At 52.2% G+C, this 18,930-nt stretch overlaps 1 protein-coding gene and 2 long non-coding RNA genes across 3 annotated transcripts in view; 2 read left to right on the top strand and 1 right to left on the bottom strand.

The window, feature by feature from the left end:
- NT5DC2 (5'-nucleotidase domain containing 2) overlaps window positions 1-18,930 on the bottom strand; it is a 182,855-nt gene that overhangs the window by 53,647 nt on the left and 110,278 nt on the right. The gene's annotated exons all lie outside the window — the stretch shown is intronic.
- LOC136993196 (uncharacterized) lies at window positions 4,657-5,507 on the top strand. The gene is made up of 2 exons (XR_010885428.1): window positions 4,657-4,990; window positions 5,082-5,507. It is a non-coding gene; the product is annotated as an uncharacterized lncRNA (long non-coding RNA).
- On the top strand, window positions 15,653-16,334 carry LOC136993194 (uncharacterized). Its single transcript, XR_010885427.1, has 2 exons — window positions 15,653-15,817; window positions 15,909-16,334. It is a non-coding gene; the product is annotated as an uncharacterized lncRNA (long non-coding RNA).

Below are 18,930 nucleotides of genomic sequence, written 5' to 3'. Positions count from 1 at the left end.
CAATCGACTGAACCGCCTCCAACGTACAGAGACATGATTTTGAAATAAATAAACAACGCTTACAAGACTTGATTCGGGCCAGCCCAGGGGCTTAGCGGTAGCGCTCTGCACCGCCCTGCGGGAGGAGCCAGGTTGCATCCGCACTTCCAATCTCCTGCTCCCGGGCCGGAAAGAGCAGCGCCAGCCGTGCCCCAGCTACTCGGGCCGCCGCCCCGTCCCGCCCCCCGGCGCCGCTCCCGCCAATCAGGCGAGGCGGCGTCACGTGGCGGCAGAGCACGCCCTTCCGCGGCGCTGTTGCCGGGGCTCGCGCTGCGCTGCGCTGCGCTGCGCTGCGCTGCCCGGCCGCTCTCGCCGGAGGTGAGGGGCGCGCGCTGCCCGGGGGGGGGTCGCGCGCGCGCGAGGCGCCTCTGCTGATTGGCTGCGCGCTCCGCCGGGCGGGCGAAGGGTCGGGGACGGTTAGGGCCGTTGGGAGCTGAAGGGGCTGCTGCAGCTGCAGGCGGGGCGGGGGCGAGGTTGGCCCTGGGCGCCCCGTTACTCTGCCGCCGTCAGGCAGCGGGCTGCGGCCCTGTTCCCGGTCTCCCCCACAGCGGCCGGGGCGCGGTGCCGAGGGCTCCTCTTGGCGGGCGCGGTTTGACCTCGGCGTGTTGGGGGCTGTTGTACGGTGCGTTCCTCCTTTCACACGCCCCCGCTTTCTTGTTGTTGTTTTGGTTTGGGTTTGCTTTGCTTTTTAATCAGCTCCTGAAGTCGCTGATCCCGGCCTGGTCATGCTGGTGAGCAAGAAGGTGAAGCGCTTCTTGCAGCTGATGCCCGGGAAGCAGCGCTTCGGCGCCTACCGGTTCCTGCCCTTCTTCTTTCTGCTCGGGGGAGCGATGGAGTGGTTCATGATCAACGTCCGTATTGGCAAGGAGACGTTTTGTAAGTGAGGGCCGCAGCGCAGCGGCTCCTTCCCCGCGCAGGCCTGTCGAAGGTCGCTCGCTGCAGACACGGGACTGACAGCGCGCTGCCCTCCCCCGCACGCGCAGCTCCTCCCGTAGCTGAAGGCTCTGGCAGTCCTGCATCAGCCACGTGCTCTGATCCGCTAGTGTGCTCCGCGGCTCCTCTGGAGGTCAATATAATGTAGAAGAGGCTGCTTGAAGAAGGGGAGAGGAAAAAAACCAAAAATCGAGTAGTGTGGAGGGTCTGATGTGGTGTCCTGACCTGGAGGACTTTAAAGATATTCAGAAAATCAACCAGTTCTCCCACTAGGGTAGGGTTTGACACTCCAGATTCTGCCTCTCTAGCGGTAGTAGAAGACACGGGGCACCTTCCCCACCCCCGCCCCCCCAATATTGGGTTTAGAATACTAAATTAGAATTTTTAACCTTGAAAAAGACTCTTCTGGTTTGTCAGGATTTAGGTGGGGGTTCGTCTGAAATGTGGAATCTTTTTATGTATAATTGAAAACAAAGTATGAAAATGAGTCATGAGAACTTTTTTCAGCTAATGGCAGTTTCTAGAAGTTAGGACATTTAGTTTTTATGTGGTGCTCTTTTCCCTTTAAGAAGTCTCACTGTAAGTTTTTTTGTAGATTTCAGAACAAGGAACTGTAATGTTTCAGCTCTACTGTGTGTTATGTGAAAACACTCCAGTTTTCATGGGAAATCTATTTGAGATTTTCCTATAGAATAAAACAGCTTGACACAGTTTCCACAGCTGACACTCCCTGCAAACAAAATCGCTCCGCTTCTCATGCTCACTTTTGAAAGCTTGGGTTTGCTGTGGTTTTTTTCAACTTAATATTTCTGTGGCATACATGTAACAAAGTCAGGTTAGAAACTAAAGCATATCAGCTGTGTAGCAGCCTTTACATTTCAACGCAAGCCTTGTTTTCTTGCAAAGAATGCCATGCCTGGTACCGTAATACAGTAATAGTAATTGTGCAGTTTAACCTTATTACTGCTCAATAATCCATGCAAAATGGTAGGGTTTTTTTGAGGGGGGCAGTGAGAGACTCTTATCTGGCCAAAGATAAACTATGGCTTACTGCTGCAGTAAAATATCATAGGTCTAAGTCTTCTACGCCTTTTGGACCGTAATCTGCTCCTTCAGCTCACAAGCACTGTACCTACAGTTACTTTTCTACTGCGTAGGCCACTGCCATTCCCTGAAGGAGAAAGGAAAGGATTTTTGTAGAAGTGGGAGGATTCTACCTTTACACAGCTGTGTTTGACCTTGCTGATACCCCATCAAAGCAGGGATGCAGTTTTGTCACTGTGCTTGCCATCTCTGTTCCTTGCTGATATAGTCAGGGCCTTCCAGAACAGTGCTTCAGAGTCAAGTATCTCTTCAGAGTAACAGTTATTTTGGACTTCTAACAACTGAAAGTAGAAATCACAGGACTACTTTTATTTCCATCACCTTTGAGGCTGGATATTTGGGGGAAGGGGGAAGGCAGGCAGAACGGTTAAGAAGACTGAAGTTGGGTACATTCCTTTGTTCTTAAGAAAAGCTAGAATATTGAAGCCATGCTAGCAGACCATAGGCATTGGGCTTTGTGTCTATAATTTAATTTACCTTTGGCTTCAGCTAGTTTGGCAATTGTCTACTTTCCCATGAGAATAATTAAAAATAAAAGAAGTTATCACACTGGAAACTTAGTTTGCTTGTAAGAACATTTCCTCAAGACCCAGGGGAAGAGCTTTAGCCTAGATGGGAGGAAGAATAAGCTATTTTTAAGGGGTAGAAATGATTCATGTTGGTTTTAATTTTCAGTTGCCTGTCAGTGTCTGCAAGAGGAAATAGGATTGAAAAATTTAAAAAGAGATGGTAGACTTTATACATTTAATTCCATCATGCTCTTGGAAATTGCTAATATAATATCTTTTTCTGGCAGATGATGTTTACCGTAGGAAACGGTCTGAAAGACAGTATGAGGCGAGGATGGAAAAAAATGAATTTTAGCTGAAACATTTCAAGACGGATATCCTGAATTCTTCAATCATATTAATATCAAAGAAACATTACTGCCATAGGAATGGTAGGTGCAAGATTTTATCTCTGCAAGATGAATTGTGATCCACAAGTTTGTGATATAAGTTGAAAGAGATTTTGGCAGTATATTCTTCCACCATCCACTTAGTTTTTTATTTTTATTTTTTTTAAACCAAATGCAGCAGTGAAAAGTTCATTGCATTTAGGCTTCTGCCACCTATTTAATGTTTGTTAGTTCTTTTAAATAAACTAGACTGAGCAAACAGAGTCTTGCTACCACTTTTCTCTGCTTGATCAGACACCATTCTTGCAACAAGACCCGTGGGGGAGAAGTAAGTCACATAATGCATATGTAATATCTTGGCACAAAGGAAATATTCATATTTAATTAGATTGTTTTGTATTGATGGAAACTGCTCTCATCTTGGATTTTTCCCCGCCCCCCCCCCCCCATATAGCATTATATTAACTGGACAAAATAGCACAGGGTTTATATATCAGTGTTTACTTGCCCATATTGCGTTTGGAAAGCCATCTCTGCATTTAGGCTCAGCTGTCTACAAGTACTCTAATACCCATTGCTGCTACTCTAACAATTATGTGATATGAGGGCTTAGGGGAAAAAAATTCCCGTTCAGGTTGGTTTCCTGCTGCCCTCGTGCCGGGCTCCCGAGGCAGAAGGGCCCAAGGGCTGTGCCGGGCCAAGGGCTCCCAAGGCAGTCCTGGGGGTGTGGGGCTGGCCGCGGAGGCGCAGCGCACGTTGCCGACGGCGGCTGCCGCGCTCTTTGCAGAGCTGCTTTGCTTGCGGCGAGCGCGGAGCTGCAATTAACTGCCAGGAGAAGGGCTGCAGCCGCAGCTTCCACCTCCCCTGCGCCTCCGAGAACGGCTGCGTGACGCAGTTCTTCAAGGCGTACAGGTAAGGGCTGCCGGCCCTGGCGCCGGAGCCTCCCTGCCTCGACGGCCCTCGTGCCGGCGCTGGCCGAGCAGCCGGGGAAGCTGCCGGAGCCAGAGCCAGGCTGCGGAGGGCTCCTCTGTGCCCCCTTTGCCCTGCTCTGGGCATCGTGGAAGGCCTCAGCGCTTCCTGACCTTGCCCCTCTCCTCCATGTTCACCCCAGGTCCTTCTGCTCGGAGCACCGCCCGGAGCAGGCGGTGCCCGTGCGTCCCGACGCACACACCACCTGCATCATCTGCATGGAGCCAGTGGATGAAAACCTGTCCTCTGGCACCATGGTGTGCCCGTCCTGCAAAGGGGCCTGGTTCCACCGGGGCCGCATCCAGGTAGGAGCCTTCCCTCGCCCCGTGGGCGCCGCCGGGGCCCAGCAGCGCCCCGCGAACGCCGCTTGTGTCTCTCCCGCAGGGACAGGCCACCAGCGCGGGCAGGGAATGCTTCCGCTGCCCGCAGTGAAAAACGAGGAAGTTTCTTCCTGAAATGTTAAAAATGGGGATCCTGGTCCCGTTCAGGTTGGTTTCCTGCTGCCCTCGTGCCGGGCTCCCGAGGCAGAAGGGCCCAAGGGCTGTGCCGGGCCAAGGGCTCCCGAGGCAGTCCTGGCCCGCAGGGCTCCGGCTAGCCGGGGCCCTGCTTCCGCACGGAGCTGGAAGCGGGGCGGGGGGCCGGGAGAGCAGGGACGTCCTGCACGTGCCCGACGCGGGGGAGGCTCATGCCTTTCCCTTCCTTCTCTGCAGACCACCAGCCTGGGAGGAGGACGGGAGATATGAAGAGCTTTACGAGAGGCACAGCCAGTGTGATGCCGGCCAGTGCCTCCATCGGGAAGGCAGGCAGCAGGCGGAGGAGAGCGGGTACGTCACCAAAGCTGCAGCGTGGCAGCTGCCGGGGCGGCAGCAGATGCCGTCGTGCCGGGAGCAGGCACTTAGCGCAAGAGCTCTGCCCTTTGCTTCTGCAGGCCCTGGGAGCTGCTCTTATGCTCCTCCTGCGCACCCAAAGGGACGCACCGACGGTGCTCGGCTGTGGCAGCCGACATGGATGCCTGGGAATGCGACGGGTGCGCCGGCACGGGCCCCGGTAAGAGGCAAAGCACCCAGGTGCCCGGGCTCGGGCCAGGGCCAGGCAAGGGCTCGGGGCCGTGCTGCTGACCTTCCCACCTCCCTTACAGCCCCCAGGGCACAGCCAGAGCGGTCCGGCCCCGACACCAGCAGCCAGCCAGGAGTGGCGGCATCCTCCGGCTCCGCTACACACTCCAGCTCGGAGCCGGATGTGGCCAAGCCCAGCACAAGCAGCCAGGGAGAATCAGAGTCATCCTCGGGCTCCACTACACCCTCCACATCCGCGTCGGACTTGGCCACCTCCCAAACCAGCAGCCAGGACAAATCAGAGTCGTCTTCTACCTCCGGCTCCTGAGAGCAGCCCCCAGGCAGGACGGCCAGGGCCAGAGCATCGGCCAGGACGCTCCCGGCTATTCCGCCGGACACAACATCCTTACAGCCGGTCCTGAACACCCCGCAGGACGAGCCGTGGGGCAGCCCCAACAACGGCACCACTCCCCTGCCCCCTGCAGAATAAAAGTGCCACCTAATCTCAACGGTGCTGGGAGATCTCACTTTTCTTCCTTGCCTTCCTCCTCCGTCGCCTTTCTCGGGGGCTGGTTTCGGGGAGGGCACCGGCGGGGCTCTGTTCTCACCAGCTGTTGGCAAGACCTTCCCCAGACCTGGCGAGCGCCTTGTCCACGTGCCTCTGGCCTTGCTGGCCTCAGGAGGCCGGCTGGGCTGAGACGGAGCCAAGGGCGGGTGCTGGGAGCTGCGGAGCCAGGGAAATCGCGGGCTTCCTTTGCGGGACAAGAGCAGTTCGCAGTGCTGGTGACCGGGTGCCCGTGCAGCACCCTGGCCTTTTGGCCATGCAGCCTGGGCTCTCCTGGCCCCAGGGGCTTGGGTGGATCCTGCCGGGCACCTCTGGCCCGGATGGCCCACAGCCCCAGAGCCCAGGGCGAACGGACGTCCCACGTACAGCCCTTGGCGGTGGAGCACAGCACGAGCCTGCCCGCTCTCCCCCAGGCCCCCCGTCCCCGCGGCGGGGCTCTGCGCACACCCGGGGCCTCAGGCACGCGTCGGGCAGCAGGGCCCGGGCCTTAGAGCAGGGGCGCTCCCGCAGGGCGCTCGCAGGGCTGGCGCTGGCAGCAGGCTCTGGGCAGAGGTCCGCTGTGCTGGGGCGCTGCGGGGAGAGAGCCCCGCGCGCCGAAACCCTTCCTCCCGGGGCCCCGGCTGGGCACAGCCACGAGCCCCCAGGCACTGCTGCCATGTGCCAAAGCAGCCCTGGAGGGCTGCTCGCAAGTTTAGCCCGTGCTCTCTTCCGGCGTTAGAGAATCTACGAGCATTAAGGGGGAATTATTTAAGGGAAAAGTAACGAGACACAGAAAACATTTCTGGAGACTACAGGGGACTTTCTACCTCTGCCACATGGCATGGAAGCCCAAGCCTCTATACAGCAGACGCAAAGAAATGGGAAGGTTTGTACACGAGCTTGGAGATATCTGTTCCAAAACAGGGGGAGACCAGAACACGGTGGAGTTTAGGCACTCCGTTAATCTTAGCACTGGTCTTTGGGCACAGTCTTACATGCTGAGCAGTCACTGCTTATTTGACTTATGATACGCGATTGAATTTCTTTGCTTCTGCCTCCCTCCTCATCCTCGCCAATACGACGAGGATCTATTTTGTTCAGTTGTTTACGTCATACAACTGCAGGTAGAGCACAGAAAACAATCCACGTTTCAGAGATGCGCTGGCGGCGCTCAGGAAACATCCCTTTGGAGGAGCCACTTAGGGGACGTTATGGAAAATCAGGCTCGCCGGCCTCCATAACAGGGTCCGACCCTAGGTTCCTGCTGAGGCAGAAGTTCGAAGTCAGATTGAAGAAAAATAAAATTTAGTGATACACGCGCGGTAATTACAGCTCAAGCTGGGTGCCTCCGAAGAGGGACCCCGAACAAAGAAATCCCTGGGCAATTATACCCTTACAATCTAAATTCCCCACCCCTCAAGCGATAGTTTGGACCAATAGTAACAGTTAGGTCTGGGTTCTTCCCCTTCTTCCTTGGGCCCCTTCATTGTCTCCAGGCAGGCTGCTGCTTATCTTCAAGGTTGGCTACTCCTGCCATCCGTGCAGCTTCTTTATCTCTCCTGCTTGAATCAGCTCTGGGGCCCCCTTTTACTTATCTAACTAAAAGTTCACGGCCCGAGGCCTAAGGCTTCAGCAAATTTAGCTACTAATGCTAAGCAAGTTATGCTAAGCAATTAATTCTGGACAGCTTCAGTTCAATATTCTCTAACAGTCCTCCCTTTGTTTTTATTAAGCATCCCTGCCAATATGCTAAGCAGAGTTCTCGAAGCCTTTCGAGGCGTACTATCACTCTCCATCATCTCATATACAATATGGTTGTAAGCAACGGGTGTAACATGGTCAAACTTAACACAACTACTACTGGGTGCAACATGTGATTATAGACCCCTGTTGCGGTTGGTGACCATCCCAGAAGAGCCTCCCACCAATGATATTCTCCATCCTTCTTCACTCTTTCCGAGATGGGCTGTATCTCTTCTGTATCATGATGAACGGTGATTAGAGCTTTCTGTCCATTGTTTCAGATGCGTTTTAACAGTTGACACAGGTCATCATGTTGTAGTAGTTCCTTTACCAATGTAAGATTCATTCCGATGGGGGTAGGCGATCAATCTTGACTTAAGGTATAATTAGATTGTAATAACTGATAAGACACAACAGGAGCTGAATAATTAAAGCCACATCCCATAATTTTGGTAAAATTACAAACACCAATATTTGAGCGATTACTTGTGTCTACAGTAATGTTATCTACGAATATAAGATTACAGAGGGTTCTCATACAAACACATCCTTTTCCAATATATACAAGTATAGTTTCAGGGGTTTCATCAGGATGTATTTCAAAATGACAAACATTTTGTTCAGTATCAAGACAAATGTCTTGAGCTTTGACAGTGTTTATCTCACAAATAAATACATATATAATTTTAAGATTTTCAAACCTTTGTTTGCATACCTAGAACATACTGGGTTAGCCGTTCATCTCCATCCAACAGGCTGGTCTTAGCTGGGATATAAGTTCCTGTAGCCAACTGATGCCCAAATAAGACTTCTGCTGGGGATAATCCTCCCGGTTGTACAGGGGTTGTTCTAATTTCCCACAGCACTAAGTTTAAGGCATTAGGCCATTTGAGACTTGCCTGTGTACATACCCGTGCTCACTTGTTTTTAATAGTTCTGTTCATTCTCTCAATTTGTCCTCAAGACTGGGGATGATAAGGTGTGTACAATTCTCTATGAATTCCTAGCATTTGATATAATTTCCCTAAAACTCCAGCTGAAAAGTGAGAACCCCTATCTGAATCTATAGTTTCTGGGACTCCATACCTAGGGACAATTTCTTTTGACAAGGCTTTAATCACTGCAGCCGTATCTGCTTTGCAGGTAGGAAAGGCTTCCACCCATCTGCTTAGCTGATCAACTATCACAAGGAGATGTTTAAATCTTTCCGCTGCTGGCATGTCAGCATAGTCAATTTGTAGACGCTGGAATGGAAAATAAGCCCGTGGGCGGCCTCTTCTGTTAATCTTTGGATAAGTATCGTTAAATTTTTGGCAAGTTGGGCAGGTTGTTGTTATGCATTTCGCAACCACATGCACTCGGGAGCCGCCCAGGTTTGTAGAATACATGAGGCAACAGTCAATGCTCCTCCATGTCCACGATCATGATATCACCTAACCATAGAAAGTAAATACCTTAAGGAAAGGAGGGGCTTACCCCTGATAGTCCAAATTCCTTTTTCGTCTTGAACCGCTTCACGCTTTTTCCAATTCTCTTTCTTCTTCTGTGGCATATACACAGTCATTGGGTGACCCAAAACTACAGGTCGTGTTTTTCTAATAAGGGCTGCTGTAGCTGCTATCGCTCTGATGCATCCTGGAGTGCCTTTGATTACCGCATCCACAGATACTGAGTTACATTTTTGATTCGCTTTTCCAAAGCTTTAACTGAGATGGATGAAACCACTTGTCCCAAGAGGTGTCCGTTCTTTGTTTCGCTACTTCTTCCTGCTACCCTGTACAATCAGCTTTTTCCACAACCACAACTGGACTGTGCTTTTTCAAACACACTGCTTGTGTAATCCTTGGGGACTGAGCCCACGTTCCCAAAGGGTGGTGTGTATTACTGTTTTACCACCCTCTGAACATGTCCCTTTCCTTCCCCATCTTGTTTGGGAAACAGAGATTGGCAAACCTATTCCAAATCTGTGAAAATAGCTAGCGGTTTCTCTGAATCTTCTTCTATTATCTTTTTAATAGCTGAAATTTCATCTCCGTGAGCAAAGTGGGCACCCTTCCTTTTGTTTCGGTCTCCTGCTTTACCCAAATTGTTGTAAAACTGTTTTTCCTCCCTTGTTTAAAGCAAGTGGATCTGTAGCAAACAGTATTTGCCAAATTCTTTCTTTTGCTCATTCAAGACCAAGTCAAGACTTAATCGGCCCATTTTTCTCTGATACACTGATAGTGCGCACTCATACTCATACCCTTCCATTAGCAATCCATACAGTACCTCGGCAAAAACCTTTCATTTTTCCCCACTGCTCTTCCCCAATTCATTACACCTAGGATTCACTGGGCTTACTGCGGGCTTGATACCTGCCTGCTTGGAGGTCTTGCAGACACCATGTATATTATTGGGGAAGGTACGGTCTGCACCACAACTCGACTTCCTGCTGCCAGGAACTCCCTGCATCCTACGATCCACACCAGAACTAAACATTCGCATTCACAGGATAAGAAAACTTGTTCTGGGAGTGTCGGAGTTTGGGAGAAATTGTGGATGACGGCCATTCTTTTGCATCAGGGCTGCCCGTACGGTCCTGCGCGAGAGAGAGAGCCCTTCTGAGTTGTTTGTTCTTAGTCATTTTGCAAAGAAGCATAGGGAAAGGAATGCGTTTTCCAGGTCAACTGGAGTATCTGCATCAAAACGGTTTGGACTGTACCAACTAGCTCCACATTCGTCCACTTTAGTCAATGTCTTCCTCTCTAAATCCCGTACTGATGGCTGCAACCGCACCCTGCTTTTCCTGCAATACCCTTTGCAGAGACTGAGTCACCCTCTAGCAAGCTGAATGATCCAATCCACAACATTGCCTCTCACCACTGCTCTGAAAGCTCCTTAAGCTTCCTTCAATTGCCGACCAAACTTCTCAGCTTCAGGTTTTATTGTCCGAGCTTTGGTATATCCATCATCACGTGCTCTCTGGACTCGCTTCATCACATGGACTCTTCGCAGCAGAGGCACATTGATCTCCACTGGTTTTCTTCTCCTGTTCTTCCAGCTCAGCACTGTGATTCCATTTCCGTTCCTTCAACAGTTCAACCTCTGATTTCTAATCCACCTTTTCTTACTGTACAGAGACATCTTGAGTTTTTACGCAAGCAGTAAGTTTTCTCACAGAAGGGAAGGACTGAGAAAGTGGAACAAATAATAAGTGGTCTCCAAGTGGTTTATGCAAATACCGGTCCTAGATTAATCTATTTTCCACTCTCACAGAAACCAACCGTTTCCCATACGTACTTTTATTTTAATATGGAAGTTTCACTTACTCCAGTAAAATGAACGGTGGTGGAAAACAAATGAGGGGTTCAAATACCGAGAGCGCGCGAGAAAGCGGGGGGCGCATGCGCGAGCGTGCAACAAAGGGGGGGCACGCGCGCAACAAGGGGGGGCACCAGCTAGACAGACGTGTCTTTTTTTTTCTTTAAACCAGAGTCAGAAAAAGCTTCTTTTGCTGGTTTTGAATTCTAGACTGTAGCCATTATATCCTAAATTTTACTGCAATCGACTGAACCGCCTCCAACGTACAGAGACATGATTTTGAAATAAATAAACAACGCTTACAAGACTTGATTCGGGCCAGCCCAGGGGCTTAGCGGTAGCGCTCTGCACCGCCCTGCGGGAGGAGCCAGGTTGCATCCGCACTTCCAATCTCCTGCTCCCGGGCCGGAAAGAGCAGCGCCAGCCGTGCCCCAGCTACTCGGGCCGCCGCCCCGTCCCGCCCCCCGGCGCCGCTCCCGCCAATCAGGCGAGGCGGCGTCACGTGGCGGCAGAGCACGCCCTTCCGCGGCGCTGTTGCCGGGGCTCGCGCTGCGCTGCGCTGCGCTGCGCTGCGCTGCCCGGCCGCTCTCGCCGGAGGTGAGGGGCGCGCGCTGCCCGGGGGGGGGTCGCGCGCGCGCGAGGCGCCTCTGCTGATTGGCTGCGCGCTCCGCCGGGCGGGCGAAGGGTCGGGGACGGTTAGGGCCGTTGGGAGCTGAAGGGGCTGCTGCAGCTGCAGGCGGGGCGGGGGCGAGGTTGGCCCTGGGCGCCCCGTTACTCTGCCGCCGTCAGGCAGCGGGCTGCGGCCCTGTTCCCGGTCTCCCCCACAGCGGCCGGGGCGCGGTGCCGAGGGCTCCTCTTGGCGGGCGCGGTTTGACCTCGGCGTGTTGGGGGCTGTTGTACGGTGCGTTCCTCCTTTCACACGCCCCCGCTTTCTTGTTGTTGTTTTGGTTTGGGTTTGCTTTGCTTTTTAATCAGCTCCTGAAGTCGCTGATCCCGGCCTGGTCATGCTGGTGAGCAAGAAGGTGAAGCGCTTCTTGCAGCTGATGCCCGGGAAGCAGCGCTTCGGCGCCTACCGGTTCCTGCCCTTCTTCTTTCTGCTCGGGGGAGCGATGGAGTGGTTCATGATCAACGTCCGTATTGGCAAGGAGACGTTTTGTAAGTGAGGGCCGCAGCGCAGCGGCTCCTTCCCCGCGCAGGCCTGTCGAAGGTCGCTCGCTGCAGACACGGGACTGACAGCGCGCTGCCCTCCCCCGCACGCGCAGCTCCTCCCGTAGCTGAAGGCTCTGGCAGTCCTGCATCAGCCACGTGCTCTGATCCGCTAGTGTGCTCCGCGGCTCCTCTGGAGGTCAATATAATGTAGAAGAGGCTGCTTGAAGAAGGGGAGAGGAAAAAAAACCAAAAATCGAGTAGTGTGGAGGGTCTGATGTGGTGTCCTGACCTGGAGGACTTTAAAGATATTCAGAAAATCAACCAGTTCTCCCACTAGGGTAGGGTTTGACACTCCAGATTCTGCCTCTCTAGCGGTAGTAGAAGACACGGGGCACCTTCCCCACCCCCGCCCCCCCAATATTGGGTTTAGAATACTAAATTAGAATTTTTAACCTTGAAAAAGACTCTTCTGGTTTGTCAGGATTTAGGTGGGGGTTCGTCTGAAATGTGGAATCTTTTTATGTATAATTGAAAACAAAGTATGAAAATGAGTCATGAGAACTTTTTTCAGCTAATGGCAGTTTCTAGAAGTTAGGACATTTAGTTTTTATGTGGTGCTCTTTTCCCTTTAAGAAGTCTCACTGTAAGTTTTTTTGTAGATTTCAGAACAAGGAACTGTAATGTTTCAGCTCTACTGTGTGTTATGTGAAAACACTCCAGTTTTCATGGGAAATCTATTTGAGATTTTCCTATAGAATAAAACAGCTTGACACAGTTTCCACAGCTGACACTCCCTGCAAACAAAATCGCTCCGCTTCTCATGCTCACTTTTGAAAGCTTGGGTTTGCTGTGGTTTTTTTCAACTTAATATTTCTGTGGCATACATGTAATAAAGTCAGGTTAGAAACTAAAGCATATCAGCTGTGTAGCAGCCTTTACATTTCAACGCAAGCCTTGTTTTCTTGCAAAGAATGCCATGCCTGGTACCGTAATACAGTAATAGTAATTGTGCAGTTTAACCTTATTACTGCTCAATAATCCATGCAAAATGGTAGGGTTTTTTTGAGGGGGGCAGTGAGAGACTCTTATCTGGCCAAAGATAAACTATGGCTTACTGCTGCAGTAAAATATCATAGGTCTAAGTCTTCTACGCCTTTTGGACCGTAATCTGCTCCTTCAGCTCACAAGCACTGTACCTACAGTTACTTTTCTACTGCGTAGGCCACTGCCATTCCCTGAAGGAGAAAGGAAAGGATTTTTGTAGAAGTGGGAGGATTCTACCTTTACACAGCTGTGTTTGACCTTGCTGATACCCCATCAAAGCAGGGATGCAGTTTTGTCACTGTGCTTGCCATCTCTGTTCCTTGCTGATATAGTCAGGGCCTTCCAGAACAGTGCTTCAGAGTCAAGTATCTCTTCAGAGTAACAGTTATTTTGGACTTCTAACAACTGAAAGTAGAAATCACAGGACTACTTTTATTTCCATCACCTTTGAGGCTGGATATTTGGGGGAAGGGGGAAGGCAGGCAGAACGGTTAAGAAGACTGAAGTTGGGTACATTCCTTTGTTCTTAAGAAAAGCTAGAATATTGAAGCCATGCTAGCAGACCATAGGCATTGGGCTTTGTGTCTATAATTTAATTTACCTTTGGCTTCAGCTAGTTTGGCAATTGTCTACTTTCCCATGAGAATAATTAAAAATAAAAGAAGTTATCACACTGGAAACTTAGTTTGCTTGTAAGAACATTTCCTCAAGACCCAGGGGAAGAGCTTTAGCCTAGATGGGAGGAAGAATAAGCTATTTTTAAGGGGTAGAAATGATTCATGTTGGTTTTAATTTTCAGTTGCCTGTCAGTGTCTGCAAGAGGAAATAGGATTGAAAAATTTAAAAAGAGATGGTAGACTTTATACATTTAATTCCATCATGCTCTTGGAAATTGCTAATATAATATCTTTTTCTGGCAGATGATGTTTACCGTAGGAAACGGTCTGAAAGACAGTATGAGGCGAGGATGGAAAAAAATGAATTTTAGCTGAAACATTTCAAGACGGATATCCTGAATTCTTCAATCATATTAATATCAAAGAAACATTACTGCCATAGGAATGGTAGGTGCAAGATTTTATCTCTGCAAGATGAATTGTGATCCACAAGTTTGTGATATAAGTTGAAAGAGATTTTGGCAGTATATTCTTCCACCATCCACTTAGTTTTTTATTTTTATTTTTTTTAAACCAAATGCAGCAGTGAAAAGTTCATTGCATTTAGGCTTCTGCCACCTATTTAATGTTTGTTAGTTCTTTTAAATAAACTAGACTGAGCAAACAGAGTCTTGCTACCACTTTTCTCTGCTTGATCAGACACCATTCTTGCAACAAGACCCGTGGGGGAGAAGTAAGTCACATAATGCATATGTAATATCTTGGCACAAAGGAAATATTCATATTTAATTAGATTGTTTTGTATTGATGGAAACTGCTCTCATCTTGGATTTTTCCCCGCCCCCCCCCCCCCCATATAGCATTATATTAACTGGACAAAATAGCACAGGGTTTATATATCAGTGTTTACTTGCCCATATTGCGTTTGGAAAGCCATCTCTGCATTTAGGCTCAGCTGTCTACAAGTACTCTAATACCCATTGCTGCTACTCTAACAATTATGTGATATGAGGGCTTAGGGGAAAAAAATTCCCGTTCAGGTTGGTTTCCTGCTGCCCTCGTGCCGGGCTCCCGAGGCAGAAGGGCCCAAGGGCTGTGCCGGGCCAAGGGCTCCCAAGGCAGTCCTGGGGGTGTGGGGCTGGCCGCGGAGGCGCAGCGCACGTTGCCGACGGCGGCTGCCGCGCTCTTTGCAGAGCTGCTTTGCTTGCGGCGAGCGCGGAGCCGCAATTAACTGCCAGGAGAAGGGCTGCAGCCGCAGCTTCCACCTCCCCTGCGCCTCCGAGAACGGCTGCGTGACGCAGTTCTTCAAGGCGTACAGGTAAGGGCTGCCGGCCCTGGCGCCGGAGCCTCCCTGCCTCGACGGCCCTCGTGCCGGCGCTGGCCGAGCAGCCGGGGAAGCTGCCGGAGCCAGAGCCAGGCCGCGGAGGGCTCCTCTGTGCCCCCTTTGCCCTGCTCTGGGCATCGTGGAAGGCCTCAGCGCTTCCTGACCTTGCCCCTCTCCTCCATGTTCACCCCAGGTCCTTCTGCTCGGAGCACCGCCCGGAGCAGGCGGTGCCCGTGCGTCCCGACGCACACACCACCTGCATCATCTGCATGGAGCTGGTGGATGAAAACCTGTCCTCTGGCACCATGGTGTGCCCGTCCTGCAAAGGGGCCTGGTTCCACCGGGGCCGCATCCAGGTAGGAGCCTTCCCTCGCCCCGTGGGCACCGCCGGGGCCCAGCAGCGCCCCGCGAACGCTGCTTGTCTCTCTCCCGCAGGGACAGGCCACCAGCGCGGGCAGGGAATGCTTCCGCTGCCTGCAGTGAAAAACGAGGAAGTTTCTTCCTGAAATGTTAAAAATGGGGATCCTGGTCCCGTTCAGGTTGGTTTCCTGCTGCCCTCGTGCCGGGCTCCCGAGGCAGAAGGGCCCAAGGGCTGTGCCGGGCCAAGGGCTCCCGAGGCAGTCCTGGCCCGCAGGGCTCCGGCTAGCCGGGGCCCTGCTTCCGCACGGAGCTGGAAGTGGGGCGGGGGGCCGGGAGAGCAGGGACGTCCTGCACGTGCCCGACGCGGGGGAGGCTCATGCCTTTCCCTTCCTTCTCTGCAGACCACCAGCCTGGGAGGAGGACGGGAGATATGAAGAGCTTTACAAGAGGCACAGCCAGTGTGATGCCGGCCAGTGCCTCCATCGGAAAGGCAGGCAGCAGGCGGAGGAGAGCGGGTACGTCACCAAAGCTGCAGCGTGGCAGCTGCCGGGGCGACAGCAGATGCCGTCGTGCCGGGAGCAGGCACTTAGCGCAAGAGCTCTGCCCTTTGCTTCCGCAGGCCCTGGGAGCTGCTCTTATGCTCCTCCTGCGCACCCAAAGGGACGCACCGACGGTGCTCGGCTGTGGCAGCCGACATGGATGCCTGGGAATGCGACGGGTGCGCCGGCAGGGGCCCCGGTAAGAGGCAAAGCACCCAGGTGCCCGGGCTCGGGCCAGGGCCAGGCAAGGGCTCGGGGCCGTGCTGCTGACCTTCCCACCTCCCTTACAGCCCCCAGGGCACAGCCAGAGCGGTCCGGCCCCGACACCAGCAGCCAGCCAGGAGTGGCGGCATCCTCCGGCTCCGCTACACACTCCAGCTCGGAGCCGGATGTGGCCAAGCCCAGCACAAGCAGCCAGGGAGAATCAGAGTCATCCTCGGGCTCCACTACACCCTCCACATCCGCGTCGGACTTGGCCACCTCCCAAACCAGCAGCCAGGACAAATCAGAGTCGTCTTCTACCTCCGGCTCCTGAGAGCAGCCCCCAGGCAGGACGGCCAGGGCCAGAGCGACGGCCAGGACGCTCCCGGCTATTCCGCCGGACACAACATCCTTACAGCCGGTCCTGAACACCCCGCAGGACGAGCCGTGGGGCAGCCCCAACAACGGCACCACTCCCCTGCCCCCTGCAGAATAAAAGTGCCACCTAATCTCAACGGTGCTGGGAGATCTCACTTTTCTTCCTTGCCTTCCTCCTCCGTCGCCTTTCTCGGGGGCTGGTTTCGGGGAGGGCACCGGCGGGGCTCTGTTCTCACCAGCTGTTGGCAAGACCTTCCCCAGACCTGGCGAGCGCCTTGTCCACGTGCCTCTGGCCTTGCTGGCCTCAGGAGGCCGGCTGGGCTGAGACGGAGCCAAGGGCGGGTGCTGGGAGCTGCGGAGCCAGGGAAATCGCGGGCTTCCTTTGCGGGACAAGAGCAGTTCGCAGTGCTGGTGACCGGGTGCCCGTGCAGCACCCTGGCCTTTTGGCCATGCAGCCTGGGCTCTCCTGGCCCCAGGGGCTTGGGTGGATCCTGCCGGGCACCTCTGGCCCGGATGGCCCACAGCCCCAGAGCCCAGGGCGAACGGACGTCCCACGTACAGCCCTTGGCGGTGGAGCACAGCACGAGCCTGCCCGCTCTCCCCCAGGCCCCCCGTCCCCGCGGCGGGGCTCTGCGCACACCCGGGGCCTCAGGCACGCGTCGGGCAGCAGGGCCCGGGCCTTAGAGCAGGGGCGCTCCCGCAGGGCGCTCGCAGGGCTGGCGCTGGCAGCAGGCTCTGGGCAGAGGTCCGCTGTGCTGGGGCGCTGCGGGGAGAGAGCCCCGCGCGCCGAAACCCTTCCTCCCGGGGCCCCGGCTGGGCACAGCCACGAGCCCCCAGGCACTGCTGCCATGTGCCAAAGCAGCCCTGGAGGGCTGCTCGCAAGTTTAGCCCGTGCTCTCTTCCGGCGTTAGAGAATCTACGAGCATTAAGGGGGAATTATTTAAGGGAAAAGTAACGAGACACAGAAAACATTTCTGGAGACTACAGGGGACTTTCTACCTCTGCCACATGGCATGGAAGCCCAAGCCTCTATACAGCAGACGCAAAGAAATGGGAAGGTTTGTACACGAGCTTGGAGATATCTGTTCCAAAACAGGGGGAGACCAGAACACGGTGGAGTTTAGGCACTCCGTTAATCTTAGCACTGGTCTTTGGGCACAGTCTTACATGCTGAGCAGTCACTGCTTATTTGACTTATGATACGCGATTGAATTTCTTTGCTTCTGCCTCCCTCCTCATCCTCGCCAATACGAGGAGGATCTATTTTGTTCAGTTGTTTACGTCATACAACTGCAGTAGAGCACAGAAAACAATCCACGTTTCAGAGATGCGCTGGCGGCGCTCAGGAAACATCCCTTTGGAGGAGCCACTTAGGAGACGTTATGGAAAATCAGGCTCGCCGGCCTCCATAACAGGGTCCGACCTAGGTTCCTGCTGAGGCAGAAGTTCGAAGTCAGATTGAAGAAAAATAAAATTTAGTGATACACGCGCGGTAATTACAGCTCAAGCTGGGTGCCTCCGAAGAGGGACCCCGAACAAAGAAATCCTGGGCAATTATACCCTTACAATCTAAATTCCCCACCCCTCAAGCGATAGTTTGGACCAATAGTAACAGTTAGGTCTGGGTTCTTCCCCTTCTTCCTTGGGCCCCTTCATTGTCTCCAGGCAGGCTGCTGCTTATCTTCAAGGTTGGCTACTCCTGCCATCCGTGCAGCTTCTTTATCTCTCCTGCTTGAATCAGCTCTGGGGCCCCCTTTTACTTATCTAACTAAAAGTTCACGGCCCGAGGCCTAAGGCTTCAGCAAATTTAGCTACTAATGCTAAGCAAGTTATGCTAAGCAATTAATTCTAAACAGCTTCAGTTCAATATTCTCTAACAGTCCTCCCTTTGTTTTTATTAAGCATCCCTGCCAATATGCTAAGCAGAGTTCTCGAAGCCTTTCGAGGCGTACTATCACTCTCCATCATCTCATATACAATATGGTTGTAAGCAACGGGTGTAACATGGTCAAACTTAACACAACTACTACTGGGTGCAACATGTGATTATAGATCCCTGTTGCGGTTGGTGACCATCCCAGAAGAGCCTCCCACCAATGATATTCTCCATCCTTCTTCACTCTTTCCGAGATGGGCTGTATCTCTTCTGTATCATGATGAACGGTGATTAGAGCTTTCTGTCCATTGTTTCAGATGCGTTTTAACAGTTGACACAGGTCATCATGTTGTAGTAGTTCCTTTACCAATGTAAGATTCATTCCGATGGGGGTAGGCGATCAATCTTGACTTAAGGTATAATTAGATTGTAATAACTGATAAGACACAACAGGAGCTGAATAATTAAAAGCCACATCCCATAATTTTGGTAAAATTACAAACACCAATATTTGAGCGATTACTTGTGTCTACAGTAATGTTATCTACGAATATAAGATTACAGAGGGTTCTCATACAAACACATCCTTTTCCAATATATACAAGTATAGTTTCAGGGGTTTCATCAGGATGTATTTCAAAATGACAAACATTTTGTTCAGTATCAAGACAAATGTCTTGAGCTTTGACAGTGTTTATCTCACAAATAAATACATATATAATTTTAAGATTTTCAAACCTTGTTTGCATACCTAGAACATACTGGGTTAGCCGTTCATCTCCATCCAACAGGCTGGTCTTAGCTGGGATATAAGTTCCTGTAGCAACTGATGCCAAATAAGACTTCTGCTGGGGATA

Source organism: Apteryx mantelli, chromosome 12, assembly GCF_036417845.1.
Source record: "Apteryx mantelli isolate bAptMan1 chromosome 12, bAptMan1.hap1, whole genome shotgun sequence".
Classification (NCBI taxonomy): Eukaryota; Metazoa; Chordata; class Aves; order Apterygiformes; family Apterygidae; genus Apteryx; species Apteryx mantelli.
This window is presented reverse-complemented; position numbering and strand designations above follow the sequence as displayed.